Below are 26,141 nucleotides of genomic sequence, written 5' to 3'. Positions count from 1 at the left end.
GCCAGCACTGCTCCTTTCCTCCCTGATTCAGGTTGTCTCTAATGCTGTCCCATCGCTACATTTCTCCCAGTCCTGCATCCTCTAGGCATTGGGGAAAAGACGCTTTGCACCAGTACCCATGATTACTGCGACAGGAAGACGTGAGCCAGGCAAAGAGCAAGGTTGTGTCCTTCTTGCATTGCCCACGCTGGTGCTTTGCATCAGACTGAGGTGCAGGGAAGTAGCAGGGCTGTGAAACAGGAAGCCAAGATGGAAAAGCTAAGTATTTCCAGTCCCTTTTACAACACCATGGATTGCTGAAATACCAAATCTGTCCACATTTAAATGTCTGTTTAAGAAACATCCATAGAAATAATTTTTGTATTTTTTATGCCCCCACACACTGCAGGAAACAAAGAATTTACATTTAGAGGCTTTATTTTTTATTTTAAGAAGTCATGCTTAGGAATCACGACAGTGAGTTTTTAAAGAACCACATGAGGATTTCTACATCCAAGTGTTGCTTTTCAAATTATTCACCTTGAGGGGCCTGTTCGCGCCAATAAGCTTCCTTTTCAGAATTGCGTTCAGTTTGAGTGTCCAATGCACATACAAAAATTGAGTAATATCTTGGCCCTTCTTTATACTTGACTCTGAATCACTTTTAACTGTTTCCAAAAGGTAAATCTGCCCTCGAAGGATGAAACTTTGCTGACACAGACAACATGCAAAAGAGTGTAGAGTTATTCATTCAATAAATATTGAGCATCTCCTGTTGCCAAGTATTCTGCTAGACACTAGGGATGTAAGATGAGTAAACAGTTTCAGTCCTCACTGTTAAGCTGCTGGGAATCTTAGGGGAAGACAGACATTCTCGCAGTGAAATGCGCAGTGAACAGTGGTGGCAGTGTGGGTGCAGCCGAGGCCCAGGGTGCGGAGTGGTTCTCGGGAACGTTTTGAACAGAGACACCATCCCAGCAGGCATTGTCGTCTCCCAGAGTGAGTGTGAGGTCTAGTGTATGTCTTGAAAACTGTCTTCATTTCCCACAAATCCCTCGTCTCTCTACAAATACAGTCAACCTGGCCTGCTTGCAGTACCAGGAAAAGACACCGCTGTGGTGTGACCGCCTGTCCCTCAGCCCCACAGACTAGTCAAGATAAATTACAGCATCTTTGGCTCCCGTTGGATTTTGTATTTTTGTTAGTCGTTGAAATAACCATAGTGCCGTAAGGACATATTTGACAGCCATGGCCAAAATGATTGAAGAAAAGGCTTAAATAAAATATTCCTCGAGTCAGAAGAGCAGGACAGGGACAGCAGGTCGTAGCACGACAGTGTGGGAGCTGGATCCGGAGGGCAGTCAGACGGGCCTCCTCCGCTCGGATGGCGACTGTGTTGGCACCAGAGAGCTCGGGTCTCCCTGCATCACGCTCTTAAAGCGGCAGGCGGTGCTTGAAAAGAAATCACCCTGGAGAAGAAGGCAAGAGGTTTTTGGAGGTGATTTAGTTCCAAGTAAAGACATGCTTTACTAGGAAAACTTCTCCCTGAGCTCCTTAAGAATACATCACCTGTGCCATATAAGGGAAGCCATCAGAGAGTGTATTAACCCGCAGAGAAATGTAAAGCTAAAATTTGCTTAAATCATCTGTGATTTTTTTTTTTCTGCTCTAAGGAACATTTCCAGGCCCTTTTCGCTCCCTCCCCTTTGGAGACGGCCCACACTCTGTCTGTGGAGTGTGTACCTACTTCTACCTTAACCTGATCACCCAACTCCCACAGCGCTTTCCTTGCCTTTCTCTTGCCTTACACCTATGCAGTATGTATCTCTCTAAATAAATCTACCTTACATACATACATACATACATACATACATACATACATACATACATACAATGAAATGAAATGAAATGAAATGAAATAAACATTTCTTTAGTGGTCACACCTGTCCAGAGCCCAGCTCTCTTAAACACACAAAGAAATGGAGATCTTGGGGGTCCTCCTTCAGTTACTGAATTAGCACTTGTCCACGTCTCTCCTTCCTCTTGCCGTTCACGAGTGTGACACACATTCACAGCATTTACACAGCAGGGGGTGTTTAAGATATTTTCAAAGAGCCAGCAACCCTAAACAAAATGAGCGCTGCCAAGATGAGCCGCTTGCAGCGGTGAAGAGGCACATTCCTGTGCGCGGCGCTGCTTGTGTGTGACCACGTGCTGGGGGGTTAGACGTTGTCCTGACTCCGCGCCGCCGTGGGTAAAATCGTATTCTCCCACTCTGAGCAATCTGAGGTCCATATTCACCAAAACCTTGAACCCCTGTGAAACAGGTAATCAGCTGTCACCATCCTCGTTTTCAAGATGAAGATGGAAAACGCGTTTCCAAAGGAAGATCGTCAGATCAGAACATCAGCAAACTTCTGGTGCTTTAGCCCACAGGCACAGAACAGCCAAGAAGGATTCCTCAGCCGCACCGCTTGGAGTGGAGGCTGTGAAAACTGCCCAGGTCACCTCCTTCCGTCGGTTCCTGAGGAGGAGAGGAGCAGACTGCAGACTGCTGAGTATTCAATTTGAAAATCTTGGAGAAGGCTTAGAACCCAGCAGGGGCTAGCAGACAGGAGCATTTGTCGCACGGAAGAAGCCATTTCAGAGATTTTCTTAGTATCCACAGGCCCCGTTCCGGCCGTCTGCTCCTACCACCAGAACGTCACAGTGCAGGACAACCACCCTTGTGATTATGCGCCTGCACCCTGTGCACCAGGACTCCTGGTGGTGTGCCCTGGAAGTGGCTTGTGTGAGCCGTGGTGTCAGTCTAGACTGGGAAGACAGCTGCGGGGGTTGACACCATTGGCTGGAGTTAGAGTCACCCAGAGGCTTCCTCCCAGCAGGTCTGGTGCCTGGGCAGGGACAAGCCACGACCGTTGGACAGAATGTCTGCATGTGGCCTCTTCACATGGCCAGGGCTCCCCGATACCGTCACAGACTCATCTTCACAGGCTGCTCTCAGAGCTGCAGGGGACGCTCCCAGAGCACGGGACACAGCAGCGTGGCCTCTCAGGACCTCACCTTGAAAGTCACGTGGCATCGCTGCCACCAGATTCCATTGGTCAGAGGAGTCACAAGTTCAGATTCGAGGGGTGGGATCCCAGAACCCCCCCGGTTCTCAGTGGAGGGTGGCACAGAATTGGTGATCGTATTCTAAAACAGCCACAGGCCGCTTCACCTTAGTATTGCAACAGCCGTTTGTCCTGGAATTTTCAGAAGAATCCTATTACAATTCTCTTACTGTACTCTAATTATGTTCTCTCACTGTGTTCCCTGCCATCCAGTTCAAGAAGCAAGGCCCCCGGGGCTCCACCTACATCTCATTTCCTCTCAGATCACCAGGTCAGGCAGGAGGGAGAGGGAGACCAGGCGAATGTGAACACTCAGGTGGCCGTGGCTTGACTGAAAGCTTGTGCATCTAAGGCACAGCGCTTATTTCCCACTGAAGGTGGGAATGAAGTCTGTGTTTTCAGATCTTCCCATTTTAATGTGAAAGTGGATTTTCAAGCGTTGGCCTGCGTTGTTTTATTAAGCACTTGTTGTGAGCCAGCCAAACACACTTGCTGGCTGCACCTCGTTTTCGACCTCTGGATCCTCCTGGGGTCTGGGCTTATGCTGCCGTCTGTGCGCTGGCTCCGAACCCCTCTCGTAAAGGCCCAAAACTCATTGAACAAGGCAACATTTAAGACTGCACATTCACAGTTACACACAGAAGTCTCCACACTGGGATCTGGAATGCCCCTCCTTCAAATACTGCATACTTTAAATAATAGTTGCAAAAACTCTAGCTGAGAATCGAGGTTCTTCTCAGTAAGTGGAAGGCATCCTTCCTCCCTCTACAGTCAGCAGGAAGTGGTAGCATCTTAGTGCGTTAATTATGTGGGTGATGGATAAAAAGCCCACTGGCCAAGGAGCAGACCTTTAATGATTAGCCAGATGAAACTGAAGAAGGATTGGCTTATATTTTATATTCTCAACTCCTCTCAGTGTTTATTAAAATTTAAACTTGTCCTAAGCATATGTCTGTTTGAAATAGAGGGAGGAAAAATATATATGTACCTCAATTTAGTATTTGGGACTTAAAATTACCAATTATAACTATAAAGACAAAAAAAGTATAGGAAAACAGAAAGACCAGGAAAAGACTTAAGGAATCTAAGCTTTGTTTTTCTTCCCGCCCTCCTCGAACTAATCACTGAGTTTATAAATGACTCCCTCCCACTGAGAAGAAATGTCCTCGTGACCCCAGATGGGATGGAGCGCACTGAATAAGCTTCATTTTCTTTGTTGTAGCTTAGGTCTTGGTGCAGACTTCCCAGCGCGGTGTCCATCCCTCGAGTTCTATTCATTATCGCCTCTGGGGGAGCCAGGAGTGGGGAGGGACGGATATCCACCTCGTTTTAACCACAGTTGATTGCAGAGGTGACACTGGCCTTAGCACCACGGCTTATGCCTCAGACAGAGTGAGATTAGTTGTTTTTCTCTGGGTGGTGAAATTCTAATGATTTTTTCAATGCTCTGTAGAGCTTTTGTTGTTCGTTTCATGGATCAACGTAAAAACGCATTGTGAGGTCTAAACGCAGGCCACTGCTTTTGGGAGATTTTATTCCTCCTTTACCCTATCTTTTATTAAAGAAAAAAAAGAGAAATCAGGAAAATTTCTAGAGAATCTGCGGTGGAAAACATCAAGTCTGACAATAGAGAGCGGCAGAGGAGGCCCTTCCTGCAGGTTGCGTCTGAGTCACAGGGCCCTGGACGGGGCCACCAGAGCCTTCCTCCTTGACCCCCCTGACCCCGACCTCGGAGTAGAGCCTTCAGTCTACAGCTGCTTGTATCCCCTCCCGGGACTCCTTACCTCACAGCAGCTGGCCTGCCAGGAACCTGCCCGCCCCCCTAGGACAACTCCGTGTGGAACGCACTCTGGAAGCAGGTCACTGTGCCTTAAAAGCTGTTTCCTTGCTTAAAGATACAACTCTCCCAAATGAACTTCTCTTTTGTGTACGTGTTTCAACATGAGCCCTCCACTCAGAAAAATTGGCCATAGAGGGTGACTAGACCATAACAGGCACTCAGTAAAGAGTAATTTATAAATGAAAAACGCTTAAAATATGACATGACACATTATTGAAGGGAAGGACAGCAGTTTTAAACATCACATGTAACTCTGTGAAGTGCAGCTACTCCTTGCTCTGTGACTGGTTCAGACGCACGATGCTTCAGCCGTACACATCTCAGGTACCTTCCTGAACGTGCTGCTGCCAGGTTAGAGCCTTGGGTCAGTGCAGGGAGGGTCTTGCAGACAGAAGGTTCCAGTTCCTTGAGCAGCGCGTGGAGTGTGTGACAGTGTTGATATGTCTAATTGCTGTGTCGGTATTAAAAACGTGTGATGGCACACAGCACGAGAAATTTCATTACATCTCTGGCAAATTCATGTTGAAAGAAAGAACAGATGGTTGAAAACAGCCATAAAATATTCTCTGACATGTCTGCAAAAATCATTAGACGGTAGTTAAAGAGATGTTATTAATGGATCAGATTCACTTGGGGAGTCATGTTTCTGTAATGCACATTAAAGCAATGATGCTTCTGGTATTTTTAATGTCATCAGGGCCAGAGACAAACATGTCTTCTTATGTAATTAGAAAACAGATTTATCGGCAGTAAAGGAGCTGCTGTGCAGCTCGGCTCCACGTCCTCGGGGAGGTGATTGTTTCGTCCGCTCACACCAAGGAGCGGAACGTCCCAGGGCTGGCCCTGAAGGGCACTGAGACGCACCAGATTGTTTCAGTGGTATATTCTGCGGAGACAGGGAACAGGTCGAATTTTTATTTCTGAAAATCATCAAAAGCCCATTTTGAAAGCCAGAGATAACTAACCAATGTGTGAACTATGAATGGATAATTTGAACCTCCCAATGCTTAAACATGTCCTTTAAGATGAACACAAACGTCAGCATTTGACCTTGTGAGCGTGAGAATGATTTTGGGGTCTGTGTCATGTCTGAGTCACATACAGCATATCTGTAAGGCGGCGGGGAGCCCTTTAGGCCAGGTACAGCCATGGTGCGGTCCCCACTCTGCAGAGCGGAACCTGCAGCCCTGCAGGTCCAGGGTGTCAGCGTCACAAGATGATCAGTGTCTGCGGGATGATGCTCCCCTTAGGGCGTCTCCCATTGCAGAACAGGATGGGGCAGAGGAACAAGTCCAGCAGCGAAGTCAAAGGAACGGAGGTGTTCATGGAGCTGGAATCATTGTTCCTGAGAGTCGCGGGCCTCCTCTCGCTCAGAGTGTCTGCAGACGCTCCCCCCTTGGCCTCCCTTTGCCCGGGCTTCCTGCTGTCCGCCGTCCTCCAGACCCCGCTCTTCGGCGCGGGAGCAGCCCAAGCTCCAGCGTGCTCTCCCGGCGCGAGGGAGGGCCTGGGTTTGCAGCACACATTCTCACTTGTCTCCTTTTATCTCAGCTGCCAGCCTACGGCTTCCAGGTAGGCCTGTAACCACGTAGTTGGTGGGTCTCCAGAGCCCCTCTGGGGAGTGGGCAAGGGCTCCTTCATGCAGCTGAGCTCACGGTGTGTGGACCAGGAGTGCTTTTTCTGCAGCACGCAACAAAGGCACACAGCGGTGCTGACATCCCTGCACGGGTGGGTGGGCCTCGCGGGTAGACTTGTGGACTCTGTTCCAGTGGAGTGGTGATTTATGTGTCCTGGACTAGAAGCGGGGCACTTCTGAGTAGGTTTCCCCCCATTCATAACTCTTATCCCTTTAATCTAAAAATTATTATTATTAAATAATGTAAACATGCTGTATAAATTGGCCACGTTTGATAAAAGCACAGGGGATGGGGCAGGGGAGAAGCAGCATTTGAGTGTTTTGCTGGACAAGGAGAGAGGGTAGGAGCTAGAGAAGGGTGTGATGTTGATGAATGATTAGGGGTTTTGTTGGCATTGGGAGGGTTGGTTCATGGGAAGTATTCCTTTTATTATTACATGGATAATCCTGCTCGGCTTGAGTCAAGACCACAATCAAAGCACCTCAGTGGCCTTGGAGCTGCTTTTCCCACTGTGCCGAGGCTGGACAACTGGTCTGTAGCCCCACTCATTGCAGAATACAGGCTCCCACCCTCCCACCTGGGGAGCCTGGCCAGGGTGCAGGGGAAACTGCACAGCCCGTCTGACAAGTACCACTTTCACGGCGGCCTGGAAACAGGGCGCAGCCCACGGCGCGCCCTGTCCACAGGGCAAGACCTGTGGCCTCCGCTGAACTGCCAGACAGAGAACTCAGGGTGATTCTCTTAAATCAAGTTAGTAAACTACAGGAACACATAGACAACTAAACACAATTGGGAAAACAATATATAAACAAAAGGAAAATTTTCATAAAGAAACAAAACATCTAAAACACACACAAACAGAAATCCTAGAGCTGAAAAATATCATAACTGAAGAATTTAACAGAGCACTTCAGAACCAGACTTGATCATGCAGAATCAATGACCTGGAGGATAAGGTAACAGAAATTATCCAGCCAGAGGAGTAAAAAGTAAAAAGATCAGAAAAGAGTAAAGAAAGCCTACAGGACTTATGGGACATGGTGAAAAGAAACAATATTCACATTATGAGAATTCTAGGAAGAGAAGAGAAAAAGAAAAGGACAGAAAGTATATTTAAAGCAATCATAGCTAAAAACTTCTCAAACCTGGGGGCGGAAACAGACATCCAGATCCAGGCAGACCAAAGGACCCCAAGTAAGTCTCACCCAAGTGGGGCTACTCGGAGACATGTTACCATTAAATTGTCAGAAAGCAAAGACAGAAAGAACTTTAAGGCAGGAAGAGGACAAAAGAGAAGTTATATACATGGGGACCCCCACGACTGTCGGTGGATTTCTCAACAGAAACTTAAGGCTAGAGGAGAATGGGTGACATACTCAAAATATTGAAAGAAAAAAAAAAAGGATCAACTGAGAATACTTTACCCAGTGAAGCTGTCCTCCAGAAATGGAGGGTTAGAGACCTTCCCAAACAAAGAAATCTAAGGGGATTCATCATCACTAGACCTGCCTCACAAGAAATACTGAAGGGAGTTCTTTGGAAATAAATGGACACTAGTCAACATCATAAAAACATAAGCAGGCAGTGTAAAACTCACTGGTCGTGTTAAATACATAGTCAAGGTTAGACCCTGTTAGGTCCATTGCCCTTGCTCCCCCAGCCTGTGCTTCACTGGCTGGTGGCTCCGCCCTTCAGTGTAGACCAGTAGGCCCACCTGGAGTGGGCCTTGATGCCGCTGGAACCTCTGCTTCGCACTGGGAATCTGCAGTACCACCTTGTGATTCTGAGTCAGCCTCTGGACAAATGTCTTCATCTGTGGAGTAAAGCTCTTTAAGAGCCTGTGCCGACAGAGGTACCAACTGCTTATATGATGTCGCTGTGGAGAGATGGAAAGCTTTTTCCTTGAACTCGTAATTGGAGGCTTTGATTCTGTTAGGCCTGAAGGTAGAGAGTACTGCACTGTAAAGGAATGCGAGCTTATTTCAGCTGCAGATCAAGACGTACTGACTTTAGCAGGTTCCCTGACGTGCTCCCAAAGAAGACAGAAGACCTACAGGCAGCTGTGATTGTGGCAGGGGAGGACTTGCTGGGTGTTAGAGCAGATTGTGGCATCTGCGAGCACTTTGTCCCAAACAACTCACATCATTCCTTTGCCGGTTATTATAATCCAGCAGGAATCTCTCGTCTACCTGCTCCAACCAGGAAAGCACAAATTTCATGTAGACACTGGAAGGGAAGGTGATTGGTGTGGCGGTATTTCTGTTGGACAGCCTTGCAATCAGGATACAGCCGGCCTAAAGTGGAACCTTACAAATCAGGTTTTGGAACACGGGTCAGTACTTCCAATACCTGCGGTGGATCTGGCGGTGTGACTGTAAACAGACTGCTGTCTCATCAGAACTGGCCCATCAGCCAGCAGTCGCAGCTGGGCCTCTGCCTCGTTAGCCATGACTTACTGCTCAGTAAGAACGGTTCGCCTTAGTTTACAGAATTCTAAACCTCTCCATGGAAAACCCACTGGTTTTAAAAATGTTAATGTTTAGGAAATCCAGGTAACATTATAAATGACAGATCTCAGTTTTACAGTGGGGGTGGGGGGAAATGGGGAATCATTATTTTTAAGAAAGTAAATAAGCTCCATTGTGTTCAGTTGGCAAGCTAATGTGAAATATTCAGCACGGATTATTCTTATGGTATTAATCTTTCCACTTATCTGAGAAAATTGTTTTTAATTTTGAAGCTGAGGAAGCTGTTGAAGCTCCTTGGTGACCAGCACATTAACCTTCTCCTGCCCATTTTTAAATGCTTAACACCAAAGCCTACTTCTAAGTGTCTATTAATAGTAGATTTCTCTATATAATATGGGAAAAAAGTTCCTTCCAGATTGACTTGTTAGAACCGTACCATTTCACTCTGGCCTTATGCTATCTTTGGTATAATCTCTTAAAAATAAATCAAGAGTCATTGACCTAATAAATTTGAAAACAGGTAGTTGTGTAAGCTGTAGATGAAAAGAGAAGTGACATGAAAAATAAATGACAATTCATGAAGCCCTGCTGACATACTCACCCCAGACTCAACTCCTGAAGTGAGCATGCCAGGCTTCAGTCGGGTGGCGGATCAAAATTGCCCTCATCATAGTTACAACCTGGACCTTCGTTGCAGATGGAAGAGGCTGGACCAGGAGTGCCTGAGGTTGGCCCTCACACTCAGATCCTAGACACTGACACTTGGCAGCTAGCAGGCAGGCGACACACAAGGTTACTTGACTCGGCAGCTTAAACCCCGTAGGGCACTGCAGTGTAGTCACATTCCTTTTATGATGAAGCCTTCTTCTGTGTTCTCAGCCTTTTCTTTCTGTTTACCAAGCCAAATGTCGCCATGCAAATGACGACGTCAGGAGAGCCTGCCCTACGCTCGCTCTGTGCACAGATCCCCAGGTCGCTGCAGGGGAAGGACCCGTAGCTTTCTTCTTTCTGTCGCTGCAGCAGAGTGAGTGTAGTGTTCTAAGTGAAGAATGAAAGTGCAGTCAGCATAACTTCCATTCAGCTGTGAACAGTTAATCATTAGAGATAAATTTTAATTACTCATGTAAATATATGTGAGATTGAATCCAGGTGTCAAATAAATACAGTTATCAAAAAAAAAAAAAAAAAAAAAACAACCTCCCAACGAAGAAAAGCTCAGGACAGATGGCTTTTCTGGTGAATTTTACCAAACATTTAAAGAAGAATTAACACCAGTCCTTCTCAAACTCTTCCCCAAAATTGAAGAAGACAGAACACTTGCAAACTCATTTTATAAGACCAGTATTACCCTGATACTGAAGCCAGATGAGGATATTATAAAAAGGGAAAAGAAAACTACAGACCCATATCCCTGACGAATATAAAGGCAGGAATTCTCAGTAGAACACTAGCACACTGAATTCAGCAGCACGTTAAAGGCTCCTTCACCACGGTCAAGCGGTTTATACCTGAGATGCAAGGATGGCTTCACGTACGGAAGTCAGTCAATGTGGTACATGACATTAATAGAATGAAAGACAAAATCATATGATCATTTCAAAAGATGCAGAAAAAGCACTTGATAAAATTCTGCATCTGTTCATGATAAAATTTTAACAAATTAGGTATAGAATGAACATACTTCAACATAATAAAAGCCATATATGGTAAGCTCACAGCGAACATCAATCATACTCAGTGGTGAAAGTTTGAAAGTTTCTCCTCTACAATCAGGAGCAAGACAAAGATGGCCACTCTCAGCACTCCTATTCAACAAAGTGGTGGAAGTCTTTGCCACTGCAATCAGACAAGAAAAAAACAAAAGGCATCACAATTGGAAAGGAAGAAATAAAATCTCCAGATTTTATATATGGAACATCCTGTGGACTCCACCAAAGAGCTGTTAGATCTGATCAGTGAATTCAGCAAAGTTGCAGGATGCAAAATCAACATGTAAAACTCAGTAAGTAGCATTTCTAAACACCAACAACAAGTTATCTGAAAAAAATTACAATGATCCCATTTGTAATAGCATCAAAAAAATTATAAAATACTTAGGAATAAAATTAACCAAGGAGGTGAAAGATCTCTACTCTGAAAACTACAAGACACATAAAAGAAATCAAAGAAGACAGAAATAAGTAGAAAGGTATCTCATGTTCATGGACTAGAAGAATTAACATTGTTGTAAGTGTCAGTACTACCGAAAGCCATCTGTAGAGTCAGTGTGATCCCTATCAAGATTCCAGTGGCATTTTTCACAAAAGTAGGAAAACCAATGCTACTCAAAAATTAAAATTAACAATCTTCAAAAAATTAAAAATAGAACTACCATATGATCCAGCAGTTTCACTTCCGGGAATATATCCAAAGGAAACAGAAACACTAACTCGGAAAGAGAGCTGCACCCCCATGTTCATAGCACCATCATTTACAACAGCCAAGACCCGGAAACAGCCTAAGTGTCCGTTGACACTTGACTGGGTAAAGAAAATGTGGGGTGGATGAATACATAATTTAGCCATAAAAAATGAGGGAGTAATGCCATCTGCAACAACATGGATGGACCCGCTGGGCATTACACTAAGTGAAGTAAGTCAGGCAGAGAGAGAGAAATTCTACATGATCTCTCCCACTTACATGCAGAATCTGCTGCTTTATAAGACAAACTCGTAGATAGATAAATCAGATTTGCGGTTTCCAGAAGTGGGGGAGGGAGAATTGGAGGAAAGTGGACAAAAGGTACACACTTCCAGCGCCGAGATAAGCAGGAACGAGGGCTGTAACGTACAGCATGGCAGCTACAGCTAACCCTGCCGTAGGACACTTAGGACAGTTGTTAAGGGAGTAGAGCCTAAGAGTTCTCACCACAGGGAAAAACAAATTCTTTAAAAAAAAAAATGTTAATGTCATCCAAAGACACCCTCACAGAGACGCCCAGAATACTATCTGACCAGATATACGGACATCCTGTTGCACAATCAAATAGACACGTAAAATTAACTGTCACACGCAACATTCCTCCTCCTTAATTGGTCCCCAAGCCCTGCTTGGTTTTCCCACCTGGTGTCCGTACCTCTCCCTTCTTCCCACCTGCAGCTCCGCCTGCCGAGTGCAGAGTCTGGTCTGCATGCAGGGCTGTCTCGGTGAGCTCCCAGCTGGTGCCCTTGCCGCTACCAGGTAGTTCTCCCACCAGGACCCGTCCTACTACTTTCTCCAGTGAATCCCAGGTTCTGAGAGGACCACGCCAGCTGCTTTGCCACTTTTATTAATCAAAACATCTGTTGTTGTTGATTATAAAGTAGCATTTATTGTTTGCCGTATACCAGGTAATATTCTGGCCTGTATATAATTTACCTTACTTACATCGTTTTTTAATTAACATAAATAACTGTGTTTATAGAAATTACCTTTCTATAAGGCAGATACTGTTTCATTCCCACTGTGATGGGGAAACCAGCCCAGGGCTACAGTATTGCACAGCAGGGGCTGGGTGCCAGTCCGGGAACTGCGAGCGCAGAGCCCCTGGCCGCCGCCCGCAGCTGCACGCCTCCAGTTCCGGGAGCGCTGTGAGACCCGGTGTGTGTCAGCGCCACGGCTGGTGGGACTCCGGCTGAAAGCGAAGAGGTCGGTGGTTCGACTCTGCTGTTCCGCCTTGTTGTGGGTCCGTGTGCTATTTCAACATCAGGCTTTCCAGAGGAGCAAATGGAAACTCTTGGTTTCACATGAAGAGGATATGATGTTGGCTTTTACCTGGAAAAAAAGTTTAATACCGAGAGAATGTGATAAGATAGCATAGTGAAGACGCCCGCGCCTTCCCCGGGGTTGACCACTTGTCACAGTGCGCGGTGCTCGTTCCCACTCTTGCACGCCCCCCCACCCCGGGACTGTTACTGTCGCTTTCTGTGTATTTTTTCCTAAACCATTTGAAAGTATGCGGCACACACAGTGACGCTTTGCCCCTACATTTTTCAGAATTTGTCTCCTAAGACTGAGCACATTCTCCTCCGTATGCTCGGTGCCACCATCGCATCCAAGCCATTTATCAGAGATGCAGTGATGTCACCCATTGGCGTGAATACAGCCCCACACAGGTTTCTCCGTGCTCCCTCCTCGTGCTCCTTCCTCCCCTCCCATCCAGGATCCAGTCCAGGCTCCACCTCCTGTCCACCCAGTTTCTTTGTCTCCTTCAATCTGGACCCTATCACCCCTTGCCCTCTCCCCAGTCTTTTTTTTTTTTTTTTCTTTTTTGGCTTCTGTGACATTTCCATTTTGAAGAAGCCAACCCAGTTGTCTTGGATCATGTCCTGCAATCTGGACTTGTCTCCCTGTCCTCTTGCTTGGGTTCAAGTGAGTCGTTTCTGGCAAGAGGACCACTGAGCTATGCTGTGTGCTTTCACATCCACCTTGGGAGGCACACGCTGTGGGCTTGTCCTGCTGCTGGGGGGCTCGGTCTGATCGCCAGCTGAGATGTGCCCTTCTCCTTGTAATTAGGAAGGGGTGTTTGGGGCCCAGGGGGTGGTTTCCTGTTCCGTAGCAACTTTTCGTCTGGGCTTTAGCCTTCCCAGGTGGGACCCTGCCTGATCTGAGTATCGCGTGAGTGGTTGCCCAGGTGATTTTCCGACTGGCTGGCGTCCTACAAAGACGCACTTTCTCTTTCCCCCTCCTTCCCTCTTCTCCCCTACTCTTCTGGGTGTCCCTGTAGTTTTATCCTTATTTATTCTAACCATTGTAATCCATTGCCATCACTGCTCCTGTGGATGCTCACATTGTCCCACACTTGCCATCGAGAGCCCTTTCCACCCAGGTCCTCGTCCCTCCAATGGGACCCTGTTAGTCTCTGAGTGCTGCCTTGCTCTCTGACACAAGGAGGTTCTTTCTTCGTTTCTTCCCAATACTATGACACAATTATCTATTATCTTCTCTCCGCAGGTCTGTTTTATCAGGAGAGCCAACTACTGTTAAAAAGCAAAGAAAAAAATGTATGCCCCATTCATAGCTAAAAATAAAATGCGATGTATTTCTCCAGAAATGGATTCTGGATCAAAGCCCAGCTGCTAATAACCCAGATACACAGGCACTTCCTCTCAGGGAAGAGAAGGCCATTAAGAAGTATCTGACTCGGCATCGTTTGTGTGTCCAAAGCCCTTTCTAAGGCAGCAGAGAAGGGCGGGTGAGTTGTCCTTAGAACTCGGGCGTGGAACACCTACCCGCAGCGGCCTCGCGGGGTCCGCTGTGTGCCAGCACCACGCTAGCGCTCCTGTCCACGTCAAAGGAGGTGAGACTGGTTGAGAGAGAGAAACAAGCCAGTACCCGACAGTGTACGTATCAACGTCACAGGAATGAACAGGGGAAAGGCAGCGAGGGGCAGAATCTAGGGGAGTCTGTCCGAAGGAGTGCAGAGTGAGGGGCCCCTGAGGGGATGGCTGTTTCTGTTACTGTGGCCGGGCCGGGTGCAGGTGCTTCTGACCCGAGGAGCTGCTAACTGATTCCCTGTGGGAAGGGGCCGGGAGGGCGAGGGAGGAGGAAATGAGACCCTTCGTTTTATGCCCGTCTGTGCTCATATCACCCTTACGATAGAAAGACAAACTTAAGGGTTTTCATATTAGAAATGTTTGAATTGATGGGAAGGCGGGGGCTCCAGCAGCTGAATAAGACTCCCCAAGCCCCGGCACGGGTAGTGAGTAGAGTCTGAGTCGGTCTTCCAGACGATGGTGGACTCCTGGAAGGCCGTGAGAGGGGACATGCTTTAAGAGGATGAACGCAATGGAAAATAATTTGCGCACACACCAAAGGCTTCCTTGCCTTTATTCAAGAAAGAGTCACTATATGGTTTTTTTAAATCAATCTTCATTATTTCTACTTTTTTAAAAATGCATTTGGATTTATATTTTTTAAAGTGGAATCATTGTGATCTCTTTTGAATAAGTCACATGTCCCTGCATGTTTATGGACTCTGAACAATTTGTTTTGATCAACCATTTCTGAAATTACATTCCTCAAACCGTGGCTTCTCTGGCTTTACCACCACCATTTTTTTAAATTAACACAAAGGTTTAAATGCCAACGATCATATGTCTTCTTATGGCACCTTCTTGAAATAACCACTTCCCCGGGGTAAATGGTGCCTCTTGGTAAATTCCAGTGGTGTAGCATCTGGGGACAGGATGCCGCAGTGGAGTGAAGTTTGGGGGTTAATCGGTTTTGTGCTTACACACTGGGCTGCTTTCAGCGATCGAGTCCACTCATTCCTCAGACTGCACTGTGGTCTTTTATGCACAAGTAAGACCAGAGAGGGGCCTGTGTGTAGGAGGCTCTGCAAATGCATGACCCCTGCCCTCCTCCCCAACAGTGTCCAGCTACAGGCATTTTTGACTTGGTTTGGTTTGGATGGGTTTGGGGGGTTTTGTGGGTTTCTGCTTTTTGTTGTTGTTTTTGCCTCCCTTGCATATAACACATTATATCCGAGAAACGTTATCACACTCTCAAAATAAATCTGACTTCTGTTCACTCAAATGCAAATGGTCCCAGTTTTCAATAATTCATTCATCCAAGTGAGGTTTTAAAATGAATATTCTATTTCCCCTCATTTTAAGCTACTTATTTGTCAGTTTCCTCCTGTGTCCTAAAATAAGCTGTGAAACTCAGCCAGCACTTGCTTTACCTGTGCTTCAGACGTGGTGCTGGCGGGGGCCCCACCAGGGGTTATTTCTGGGTAAAAGAACTTGGCTTTCTCCCTGCTTCTGTCTGGCAGACACCCTGGAACAGAGAAGGCAAATAGAAAATGGCTTAGGAATAGCATTCTCTGCCCCGCTACCTACCCCGCCCCAAAATCAACAGAGGCAATAGAACGCCTTGGGGAAAAATGAGGGATAACCGCATGATAAGTTCAGCTTAAAAACTGGGCCAGAAAATCACGACACGGCTTTTTTTAAAAACTGTGACTTATGTTCACGTGTGACCGACCGTTGTGCTGTACACCAGAAATTAACACAACATTGTAAACTGACTAGACTTCAATTAAAATATATATATATATTAGAAAAAGAAAAAAAAAAACTGTGACCTGTCTCAGCCCCATGCTGCTTAGATCACAGTTTGATTAGACTGAGGAACTTCTGTGCTTGTAAATGAAACCTTGAAATATTTAATGTGGCTTAAAAGTTTTCTCCACAGACAGTTTTCAGCACTATCACAGACCTCTGCGTGGCGACGGTGGTTGTGGTGTATCCCCTTAAAATTCTGTTTTTTATCGTGTGACCAAAGGTGGACAAAATGCTCCTCGGTGGCTTTTTCACAGCACTTGACTGAGACTCTAGCGTGTGGGAATTCACTTCCACTACGAGGAATGTTGTTATTTTTCCTGAAACTTGAATTGTAATTGTATTATAATTTTATAATTAAAAAAACTAAAATTATCCCTCTAGCCTTTCAGCTTCCTCCTGTTGTTAGGCAATCTCAGCCTTTCCCATAATTCTCAGTTTCATTTTAAATTTCCCTTTAGTGGGTTGTCGAAATGTGAGCCTCAATCACAGTAGCGTATTTTCTGGATAGAACAGACTGGAAGGAAACAAGCTAGCATTTGTTGCAAGTTTTTAGGAAATTTTATTATTTCGCATCTAAAAACAAAGCTCCTGGAATTCTGTACTTGCGTCCACTGATTAGTTTGGTATTGACACAAAACTAGAGAAAAACAAGTGAGGACAACCAGATGTTAACATAAGTAATCTGTAAAGTGACAGCTAAAAGGATCCTTAAAGACGCTGTTCATTTTCATGATATTACATTTCTTTGAAAAATCAACATACACTTGTGTCTGTGGTAAAGCTGTTGCCGAATCAGATGGCACTAATAAGGATGATTTGAGTGGGAAGTTAAGACAAACTCGTTGAAACAGGTAATGCCTCATCTCGTGTCTTTCATTTCTCCATTTTGTCATCTGAAACAAAGGTAAAGAAAGTGCTTCTAACTAGATGCTTACAAAGAGTTCAGTATGCTTGGTCGAAAGATTAAAAATGCCCAAAAGTACTTCATTTAAACTTTCCAGTTTTAAAAGCTTCTGTGGAGCATACAGTTTCAGTTTCCACTCTTTTGTTCTAGTGTATTTCTTTTCAGGTGAAGGGGATTAAGAGGTACAAACGTCCAGTTATAAAATAAATAAGCCATGGGATATGATACACAGCGTAAGGAATATGCTGAATAATTTTTAATAACTTTGTTTGGGGACAGATGGCTACTAGACTTACCATGGAGATCATTTCACAACGCACACAAGTGTGGAATGACTGAGCAGCACACCTGAAACTAGCACAGTGCCGCATGTGAGCTGGATTTCAGCTAAAAAGGAACTTCCTTTAGGTCATTGGTCATATAAACGCCCTGGGAGGGGGGAGGGGCAAACAGGGAGAGGGAATGATTTGAAAGTGACTCAGTTTTTAAATGGAAAGCCCAGTTATGTGTTCCTTTAAAAATAACTTTTGAGGGGGCAGGGTATAGCTCAGTGATAGAGTGCGTGCCTAGCATGCACGAGGTCCTGGCTTCAATCCCCAGTGCCTCCATTAAAAAGATAAATAAAAACCTGATTACCTCCTCCCAGATAAAATAAATAAATGACATAATTTTTGCTAAAATTTGTATATGTGTATATATATGTACGAACAGTGCAATATCATAAGAGTACAGCTCATTGTTTTTTTATCAGCGGAAGACATTGCGTACTCAGAGCCCAAGTCAACAAAGAGAATGTTATCAGCACTTCAGAAGCCCCTCATGTTTCCTTGCAGGCCCCGTGTCCCCCCGAGGACAACCGCTATCCTGACTCCTCACGTGGGCTGGCTTTCCTGTTGGTATCCTTTCTATAACGCAGTCTAGCTGCTCTTGCTCAATATTGTTTGAGACTCGTTCATGTTATTGCATTCTGGTGTGGATGGTCCCCCTCAGGGCTGTATATTTTTTCATTTGTGAAGACACCACAGAATGTATTTATTCTTTCTACCGCTGATGGGCACTTGGGTAGTTTGCAGTTTGGGGCTGTTTTGAATAGTGCTGTTATGAACGTTCTGGGACTTGTCTGTCAGTGAACAGTCACTAGGAATGGAACTGCTGGGTCATCGGTTCTGCGTGTGCTCAGCGTCGGGAGATACTGTCAGGCATCCACAGTGGATGCACCACATGGCGTCCCCGTCAGTCAGCAATGTGTATTCCAGTGGTCATTCCACCCAGTACTTGGTATTTTGTGTTTTTTCATTTTAAGTAGTCTACTGGATATGGTGGGTTTAGCTTTAATTTCTCTGATGACTCGTGGAGATGAGCACTTCCTCGTGGATTTGCCCAGGGAAGGGTGTTTCACGTTACAGATCAGAATACGCAGCACTGTCAGTGCTCTCCAGATGCAGGTGTAGAGGTGACGCAGCCCCAGTCGTACTGCTAGCAGTGTTTCTTTGCAGAAACTGAGAAGTTCATTTGAAAAAACTCACATGGAAATGCAAAAGACCAAGGACAAGGCATACATAAAGAAAAAGAAGATGGCTGGACTATTTCCACTGCCACATAGAAAACCTCTCCTGCAGCTCTCTTAATTAAGGTCGTGTGGCGTCAGTGCAAGTGCAGCAGAGTCCGGGAGGAGACCCTCTTCTGTACAGTCCCCTGATGGTGACACAGATGTGACCACAGTGCCCGGGGAAAGGGGCGGCCTTTTCAGTAAATGCTGTTCCGTCTTGAGTAGCTGTTTGGAGGGGAAAGCAAGTTGTGCTTTCTCATTCCGTACATAAAATGTGCTGTAGGTTTAAATGAGAAAGGGAAAAGGTAGTTTAGAGGTGTTAAAAAACAAAATGCAACTGAGTAAGTGTTAAAGATCTCGTTGCGTTTATCGTACAACTCGCGAATCAGGCAGCAGTGTCGCAGATAGAAAGGCGCGGTCACATCCCTCCAGGGGACCAAGGGGTGTGTCGGACAGACGGCCCAGTGAGTGCTGGTTGGTGATTCCTGACTGGCTAGTTTAGGGTTCCGTCTCTGGGAAAGGCCGAAACTATAATTAAGTTGCAGTCTGGTGATGTGTGGCTTTGCATAAGTGACTCCATTTTGGGCCTGTTTTGTTTTTAACAGAGGAAAACAAAAGAAAACATCTTTATTGCTTTGGAGTAGGCAAAGAGTTCTTAAACAGGACACAAAAAGTGTTAACCATAAATTAAGAAAAAAATACATTGGACTATATTAAAATTATGGCATCAGAAGCAGCATTAAGAGACTAAAACAGCAGAATGGGACAAAATACCTGAAAAAAGATTTGCTTGCAGAATATGTAAAGAACTACAAATCAGTTGCTGAAAAGATTTAAACTGACTTTTAAAAATGGGTAAAAAATTTGAACATTCACTTCATGAAAGGTGAGAATCCAAACGGCCTGTTAACATGAGAAGATTCCTCTTTGTGAGTGGGGGGTTCTCTCTACTTTTAGTAAGAGAATATGTGTGTCGTTCACATATTCAGATATTTCTTTACCACTGGCAGTCTACAGCAGTGTGCTTATGAGACATCAGTAACGTGTGTGGTTACACTAGAGCACAATGCCCTTTAAGGATTGCCGTTCTAGGCCCACGGTGGTTTGATGTCGTGGACATACAAACACGCAGCATCTAAAGGATGCAACAGCAGGAGACACCAGACGGCCTCACACGTGCTTATGACCCTGAAGAAAAATTAGCTTTTCTGTTAGCATGAAATGTGAGCAAACAGATCGCCCAGCCGCCTGCTCCAGCTCTCACCCTCTCACCCTCGCCCCACCACGCACACACGCACACACGCACACACGCACACACACACCCGCTAGCTCGCTCGCTCGCTCTCTCTCTCTCTCTCCCTCTCTCTCTTCTCTCTCTCTCCCCCTCCAGTCTCTGCGCTGTGGCATCTCATCCCCTACCTGGAGCTGCAGCAGGCTCGTGGTTGCTGGTCACTCCTGTCATCTTCAGGGAAATAATGAAATAAAAGGCAGCGTGGATGAAGTAGGAGCCTGTTGTGTGTTCTGCTTGGAAACTGTTTAAAGCTGAAGATTTAACAGTTTGTTCTTTAGGTAAAGGAAATAGGTTTGACCTTGATCCAAGACCAAGTTACAGCATTCTGCTCTAATCCATGCTGGTGAGTTAGAATCATCTGGAGAGCTCCACAGACTTGCTGACCCCTGGGGTCCAGTGCGGCCTGGGGTCCCGGAAGCTCCGTGGGTGCAGGCGAGGCTGGGTCCCTGCCGGCACTTGGGTCAGGGCCCTTAAACTGACTGAACTTCCTTGACTGGGTTTTGGCTGGACTGGGGAGGGGGGTAAATTATTCTTTCTGCCATTCCTCTCCAGGGACTGTGAGTCCTGGGAATGACCAACAGGGGGTCGTAAACCTATCTTTTCAAGAAGGTGCTCACAGATTTTCTAAAGAGAAGGATTTCCCTCCCTCCCTAATTACCCCGTGAGCAGAGCTCACTCAGCAGAGAAGCTGTTGGCGAGAAGGGCCTGGTTGCTCCTGCGTCGGAGCGCCCGGCCGTCCTCCCCGCCCCCATCACACTGCTGAAGGGGTCGTGGTGGTAGCGGAGCTGTCGGTGCTGCCAAAGCTCGAAGCCCTGGCTGCTTCCTCCGAAGAGAAGCACAGTGCTGGTGGCTCTCTCAATTTTTATTTCTAAAATCCCGTGGTGAAGACAACAGTCCTCTAATGAAAATGCATCACTGCAGTTTCTGCATTACTCAGGCAGCCTTTTGTAACTGCTTTCTGCAGTGACTAGTATCTTACTGACTTTCCTCTTCGGTAACTGAAAATAACTGATGAGCTCTGTTTTAGTATGTTTATACTGCTTTAATTTCTTAAGTTACTCCAAATGCTGACCACTAAGGTTATCTTAGGCTCTTCTAATAATCTATTTAAGGTTATTATATGTTGGGGGGGAAGGTTATATACAACAGTTTGAAGATAATGCCATAGGAAACTCTAAATAAGAGCAAATAAAGGAAAACTTTTAAAGATAAATCCTACTGATTGATCATGTAGCTAATGGATTTTTTCATACCTTATATTTCTTCTGTTCTTTCACTCGTCTCTTTTGCCAACCAAAGGAAAATGGGAAATAAATTTTAATCTACAGTCCCTAGCCTCATTCTTATCTTAACATAGTTTTTCACTCACTAGAGCAAAATACCATTATTTAATAAAAGATCTGAATTTATATACCGTTAACCATAATTTGAAATGTTCTGGTTACTCCGTGAGTCAGTGATTTCTTCTGGCTTTAGACAGACTGTGTGCTGCCCCGTGCAGATTCCCACCACTCCCAGCAGAGCGGGTCAGGCCAGCCGTAACGCCCCCTCCGTGTGTGCTGGACGGAAAACCTGGAGTCCGGCGAGGTCAGACTTTCTGTGCCTCTTCTGTGTTGTAAACACAGGACGCAGCCATTGCTGGAATGCCGTTTTCTGATCTAAATCTCTAAATGCTCTCTGCTTTTGGAGGGTTTTCATCTCTGAATGTCTGACCCAGGTGGTGTGGAGGCAGAGGAAGGAAAGGGAGGAGAGAAGGAAAGTGTCTGATAGGCGAGCATCACGCGGATGCCACTCATCCCTCAGCTTGGTTAGGAGCCACCCGCTGCAAAGTCACATTCTGGCTTCCAATTTTCAGCCGAGAAAATGGAGCTTCAGAGAAGCTGGTGCCGGGTCCAGGAGAGCGGACCCCAGGTCTGTCAGACACTGAGATTCCTACAGGCTGCTGCTTCTCCAGGAGCCGAGAAGCTGGCTGGGAAGGAGAGAGTCACACGCACAGATGGACACACCTGAAATTAAAGTGCCGCTAACGGCTGTGAGCTGCAGAAGCAGCGTCACTCAGCTGAGGGAGCCCAGGGACAAAGCCAGCGCCCTGGCGGATGCTCAGCAGGACTGCTGCTTCCTTGAAAAGATCGGCCAAACCTGGAGTTCAAAGAGAGAGGGGATTTCAGGAGGAAGAAAAGGAAAACAAAAGATTCCAGGAAGAGAGGATGGCTTGGAACGAGGGCCGCAGAGGAGGGGAGCGAGGATGTGGGGAGCAGAGGAGCCGGGGAGAAGGAGATTCCAAGACGTGCGCCCGTGCCGGCCAAGCGGGGCTGTGTCCCAGAGGGCCCCGGGCCAGGGAGTAAGTGCGGGGGAAGTAGAGCTGTGCACCCGGGGGCCCGTGGAGCTTCCCAGCAGAGGAAGCTTTGAGGTGGGTGTACAGAGGGTAAAAATCTAAGGAACATCCTTGAGCAGGGCGTCAGAGGAGATGGCACGCGGGCCTGCTGATGGCGCGGGCCGCCTCTGCTCCAGAGAGGCCTCAGGGCGGTTTGGGTGGTGGGCGGTGGAGAACCGCAGAAGGGTCCTGTTTCCAAGGCTCCCCCACCAACGTCCCCAGCGACGTCTTCACTATAAATACAAAGACTAAATTAGAGTAAAATAATAAATAATTTCCACCCCTTACCTCACACGATCTCACTCGGCTTTTGACTGCATGTTGACCTATTTTTCCTGAAAACTCTTGCTGTGGTTTTTGAGATGGCCTCCCTTTCCTGGCCCAGTTCACCATTCCTGGTCCCCATTGTGGGCTCCTTTCTCCGCTGTCCCCTGGTCCGCATCCCCACAGCCTGGGCCTCTGCCCGCCCTCCCGCCCGCGCCCCCTCCAGCCCACACCGACCTGCCTTCATACTGCTGCCTCCGCCCGTGAGAGATGCCCGCCGTCCCCCGCCCAGACGCGGGCACCGTGACTCCCCGTGCGGTGGCCTCAGAACTCCTCTGCCCCCACCTCCCCAGGTCCCATTCCCAATCTGCCAGCCCGGGGAGATGCTGGGGTCGTCTTCCCACCCACATCTCACTAACCACCACCCCAGACGATGGACATGCTGCCTCCAGAAATCTTCCTTCCTTCCAGACTTGACCCTCAGCCAACCTGGCAGAGGCAGTAACGGAGACTGTGTGCTCGTCTCAAAGACAAGACAAGAGAAGCTGCATTCAGCCAGTTGATCGCACTCTGGCAAGGGCTCCGGAAAAGAACAGTTACTGGTACTGGCTTGTGACGTTATGTTCAGGCTAAGTGTGCGTGGCCAGAGTGCCTTGGCTTCTTGACACACGCTGAAATACTGATCAGTTAATCTTCCATCTGAACACATGCACATGCGTGTGCGTATGTACATGCGTAAATACGCACGTGTGCATGCATGCATACACACAGATTGATGGATAGGTGGACAGATACAACATAGAAACTTGGGGGGGGTGGAGACTGATTTTTATTCCTTCCCTTTTCCCTTTCTCTCTGAGTCTGTCCCAGTAATAGACAGAGTGGGGCCTGCCCTGTGTGGTGGCTGACTTGGAGTTTAGAGCTGACCCCCTTTTCAAAGACCTGCACCCCGTTTTCATCAGACGTCACGGGCGGCAGCGGGCCTGCCGACTCGGAGGCTCTCACTGCCGCCTTTGCCCACAGGCTTGATTTAAAATAATCCAGCTCACATTACCCTACTCTGGCTCGAGCACTGTTAAAATGGAGAGATGCGTTCAATTTTAAACAAGAACAAACCAAATCTCTCTTCTAAAGAAAAGTAGGCACAGCCTCCTGTGGCATTTGTTTAAATGGATTAATATGTTGACCTTGGAGCAAACGGGGGGCAGGGGGCAGGGGGCAGGGGGGGCCCTCCCTTGTGTTTTCATTAGAGAGCCGGGGGATGAAAAGCCAGTCTCACCACCAGCGCCACCTCTGGGAATTCGGCTGTGTTGTTTCTGTCCTAAAGTTACCTGCAGGGTTTCTTCTGTAGTTAAAGCACACGGTCGTAAATCTAAAACTTCAGGATTCCTTTTGTAAAAACCTATAAACACTGTTTAGTCGCTTGCTGTTTGCAGAGCTCATACCAAGAACGCTTCATAATGTCAGCTGGCTGTGAGTGTCTAATGGAGCGAGAAATAGCCGCCGCGGGTCTACCTGCGCCAGGCAGAGACAGCGCGGCCTGTGGCGACAAAGCGCCCGTGACCAGGGCGCTGCCCCGCCGGCCCGAGCAGGCCCCTAAGTGCTTGTTCACTCAGATACTTGTTTTTAAGTGGAACTATCAGCCATAAAATAAAATGTAGGCGTTAAATGGTAACTTTGGCCACACTCGTTTATTCTTGATGATTCATGGGGAAATACTTACCCATGTTGTAGATTTTTGTTCGGCGTTTTGTTTATAAATGAGCAAATATCCATATGATTTTAGGAGGATGGAGGAATGCCTTCTCTGTTTTGTGAGGGTCACAGACTCTGAACCTGTAGTTCTGTGCTATTTATCGGAGTTTAAGGGGAAAGTTCTGAAGGTGTACTTAGCATTGCCTTACTTTTATTAATCACGCAAAATTCAAAATGCTGGAAGGGTGCTTTTTTTTTTCCCTTTCTTTCAAAAAGATGCAGTCAGGCTGGATGGGAGGTTGGGCAGAAGTCTTGTGATATTACTGTGATGTTTGCTGTGATTTGAGACACAGGTTTGCAGACTGCTTCAGGGAAGTCAGGGCTGCTTCAGCTGTCAAGATTTCTCTCCCCGAGGGGGCCCGAATGCCTCCTTGTGTTGAGCCCTTTCTGTGTGCGTGAAACAGGTAGGAAGAGGTTCAGAGGCTGGGTTGCATGGAACAGATCTGGGATAGGGCGTCCCAGCCCTGAGCACCCCGCGGGTCCTGGCCTCACCGAGACTGGAAGCCTTTTAGGATGTAGCGACCCCTCCCTAGTTCCCCTTTCCCATCTCCTTGATGTCCCCCCGCTTAATCTTTCTGCCAACAGTGGGCTAACTGACTCTCTGTTTCAGATCATTGCTTAGATTCCTTCAGTTTGGGACGCCCCCGCCCGCCCCCATGGGCAGGGTTCCTGCTCCTGGCCCCGCAGTTAGCAGGCGCCTGGGCTCTGGGCACTTGTCCCAGGTGCCCAGCTCCGCCCGGGCCTCGGCTTGTGGTCAGCTGCATTTCCTCTCGAAATGAGGCTGCACCTCTGAGACCATCGTCCTCTTCAGAGCTGGTAGCCGTGTGCCTTGTTACCTTGGAGTGAACAGGGCTATTTGCTGTCCACCTTTGCCTCCATTTTGGCAGGCACTCTAGGAGAGAGACGGTACAGTCCCGCGGAAGACTTCACTGTTGCGTGACCAAGATTAGAATCTCTGTGGCTGCCTCCAGAGAACGTCCGGTTGGCCCAGCCTGACTCCAGAGACCTCTCATGACTTCCCTCTCTGCCCTTCTCCCGGCCACGGAAGTCAGCTGCTGATACCTGGGACACACACGTCCGAGAGCTACCCCAAAACAAAGATCTTTGCTTAACGCTTCCGCTTTTCTAAGTGCTCCCCGTGCGTTATCATTTTAATCTCAGCGTGGCGAGGAGAGGCCATTACTTAGCTTTTGCTGCTGAGAAAACAGGCCTAGCACTGCACAGCAAGGTCATGGCCAAACCAGTATTGGAATTCCCATTTCCTGGGAGATTCCAAACATCCTGATACAAATGTTGCTGATCACTAAACGATATGTGTGTGTGTGGCTCCCCAACAGCATACACACACACACAGAGCAGTGGAAACTGAGTTATTGGAAATGACAGAATTCACCAGCATCAACAATTTCTTCTGTGTATGTGGTCTTGGTAGCCAAGAAATTAATTATTAGCCTAATAAAGATGGGTCTGAAAACCTGTCCGGTGTTTCTCTAGTCCTGTTAGCAGTCAGTCTAGCAACGGGCAGTGCTGGGGGGTTCCGTGTATCTGGACAGAAGGAGGGGCTTCTGTATCCTTATTCTTTCCAACCATCCGTTCAGCCACTCAGCCGACCATCCTCTTAGAGTGACGTTGTCTGTGAAAAGTCCCCGACCTGGGGTGAAGGGACCTGAATCATGATACCTTGACACTCAGTATGTACTTTGGGTTAAGTTACTGTACATTTGTGAGTCAGATTTCTTAAATCTGTAGAATGAGGTGCTGGGGCTTTGTTTTCTAGTGTCTCATCTACGTGCTGCATGATCTTAGGTCCTAGACACCACTCTCTGCTATGCCACCCCCTTTGTAACTTCCTTTCCCATCCAGCCAGGGCTGGGGGGCTGGGGAG

The 26,141-nt window shown here is 47.0% G+C and overlaps 1 protein-coding gene and 1 pseudogene across 3 annotated transcripts in view; both read left to right on the top strand.

The window, feature by feature from the left end:
- LYRM4 (LYR motif containing 4) overlaps nucleotides 1-26,141 on the top strand; it is a 159,349-nt gene that overhangs the window by 57,306 nt on the left and 75,902 nt on the right. The gene's annotated exons all lie outside the window — the stretch shown is intronic.
- Nucleotides 5,233-10,230, top strand: LOC123612363 (thiamine pyrophosphokinase 1-like; annotated as a pseudogene).

This window comes from Camelus bactrianus, chromosome 20 (assembly GCF_048773025.1).
Source record: "Camelus bactrianus isolate YW-2024 breed Bactrian camel chromosome 20, ASM4877302v1, whole genome shotgun sequence".
Classification (NCBI taxonomy): domain Eukaryota; kingdom Metazoa; phylum Chordata; class Mammalia; order Artiodactyla; family Camelidae; genus Camelus; species Camelus bactrianus.
Note: the sequence above shows the minus strand (reverse complement) of the source record. Positions and strands in the feature narration are given on the sequence as shown.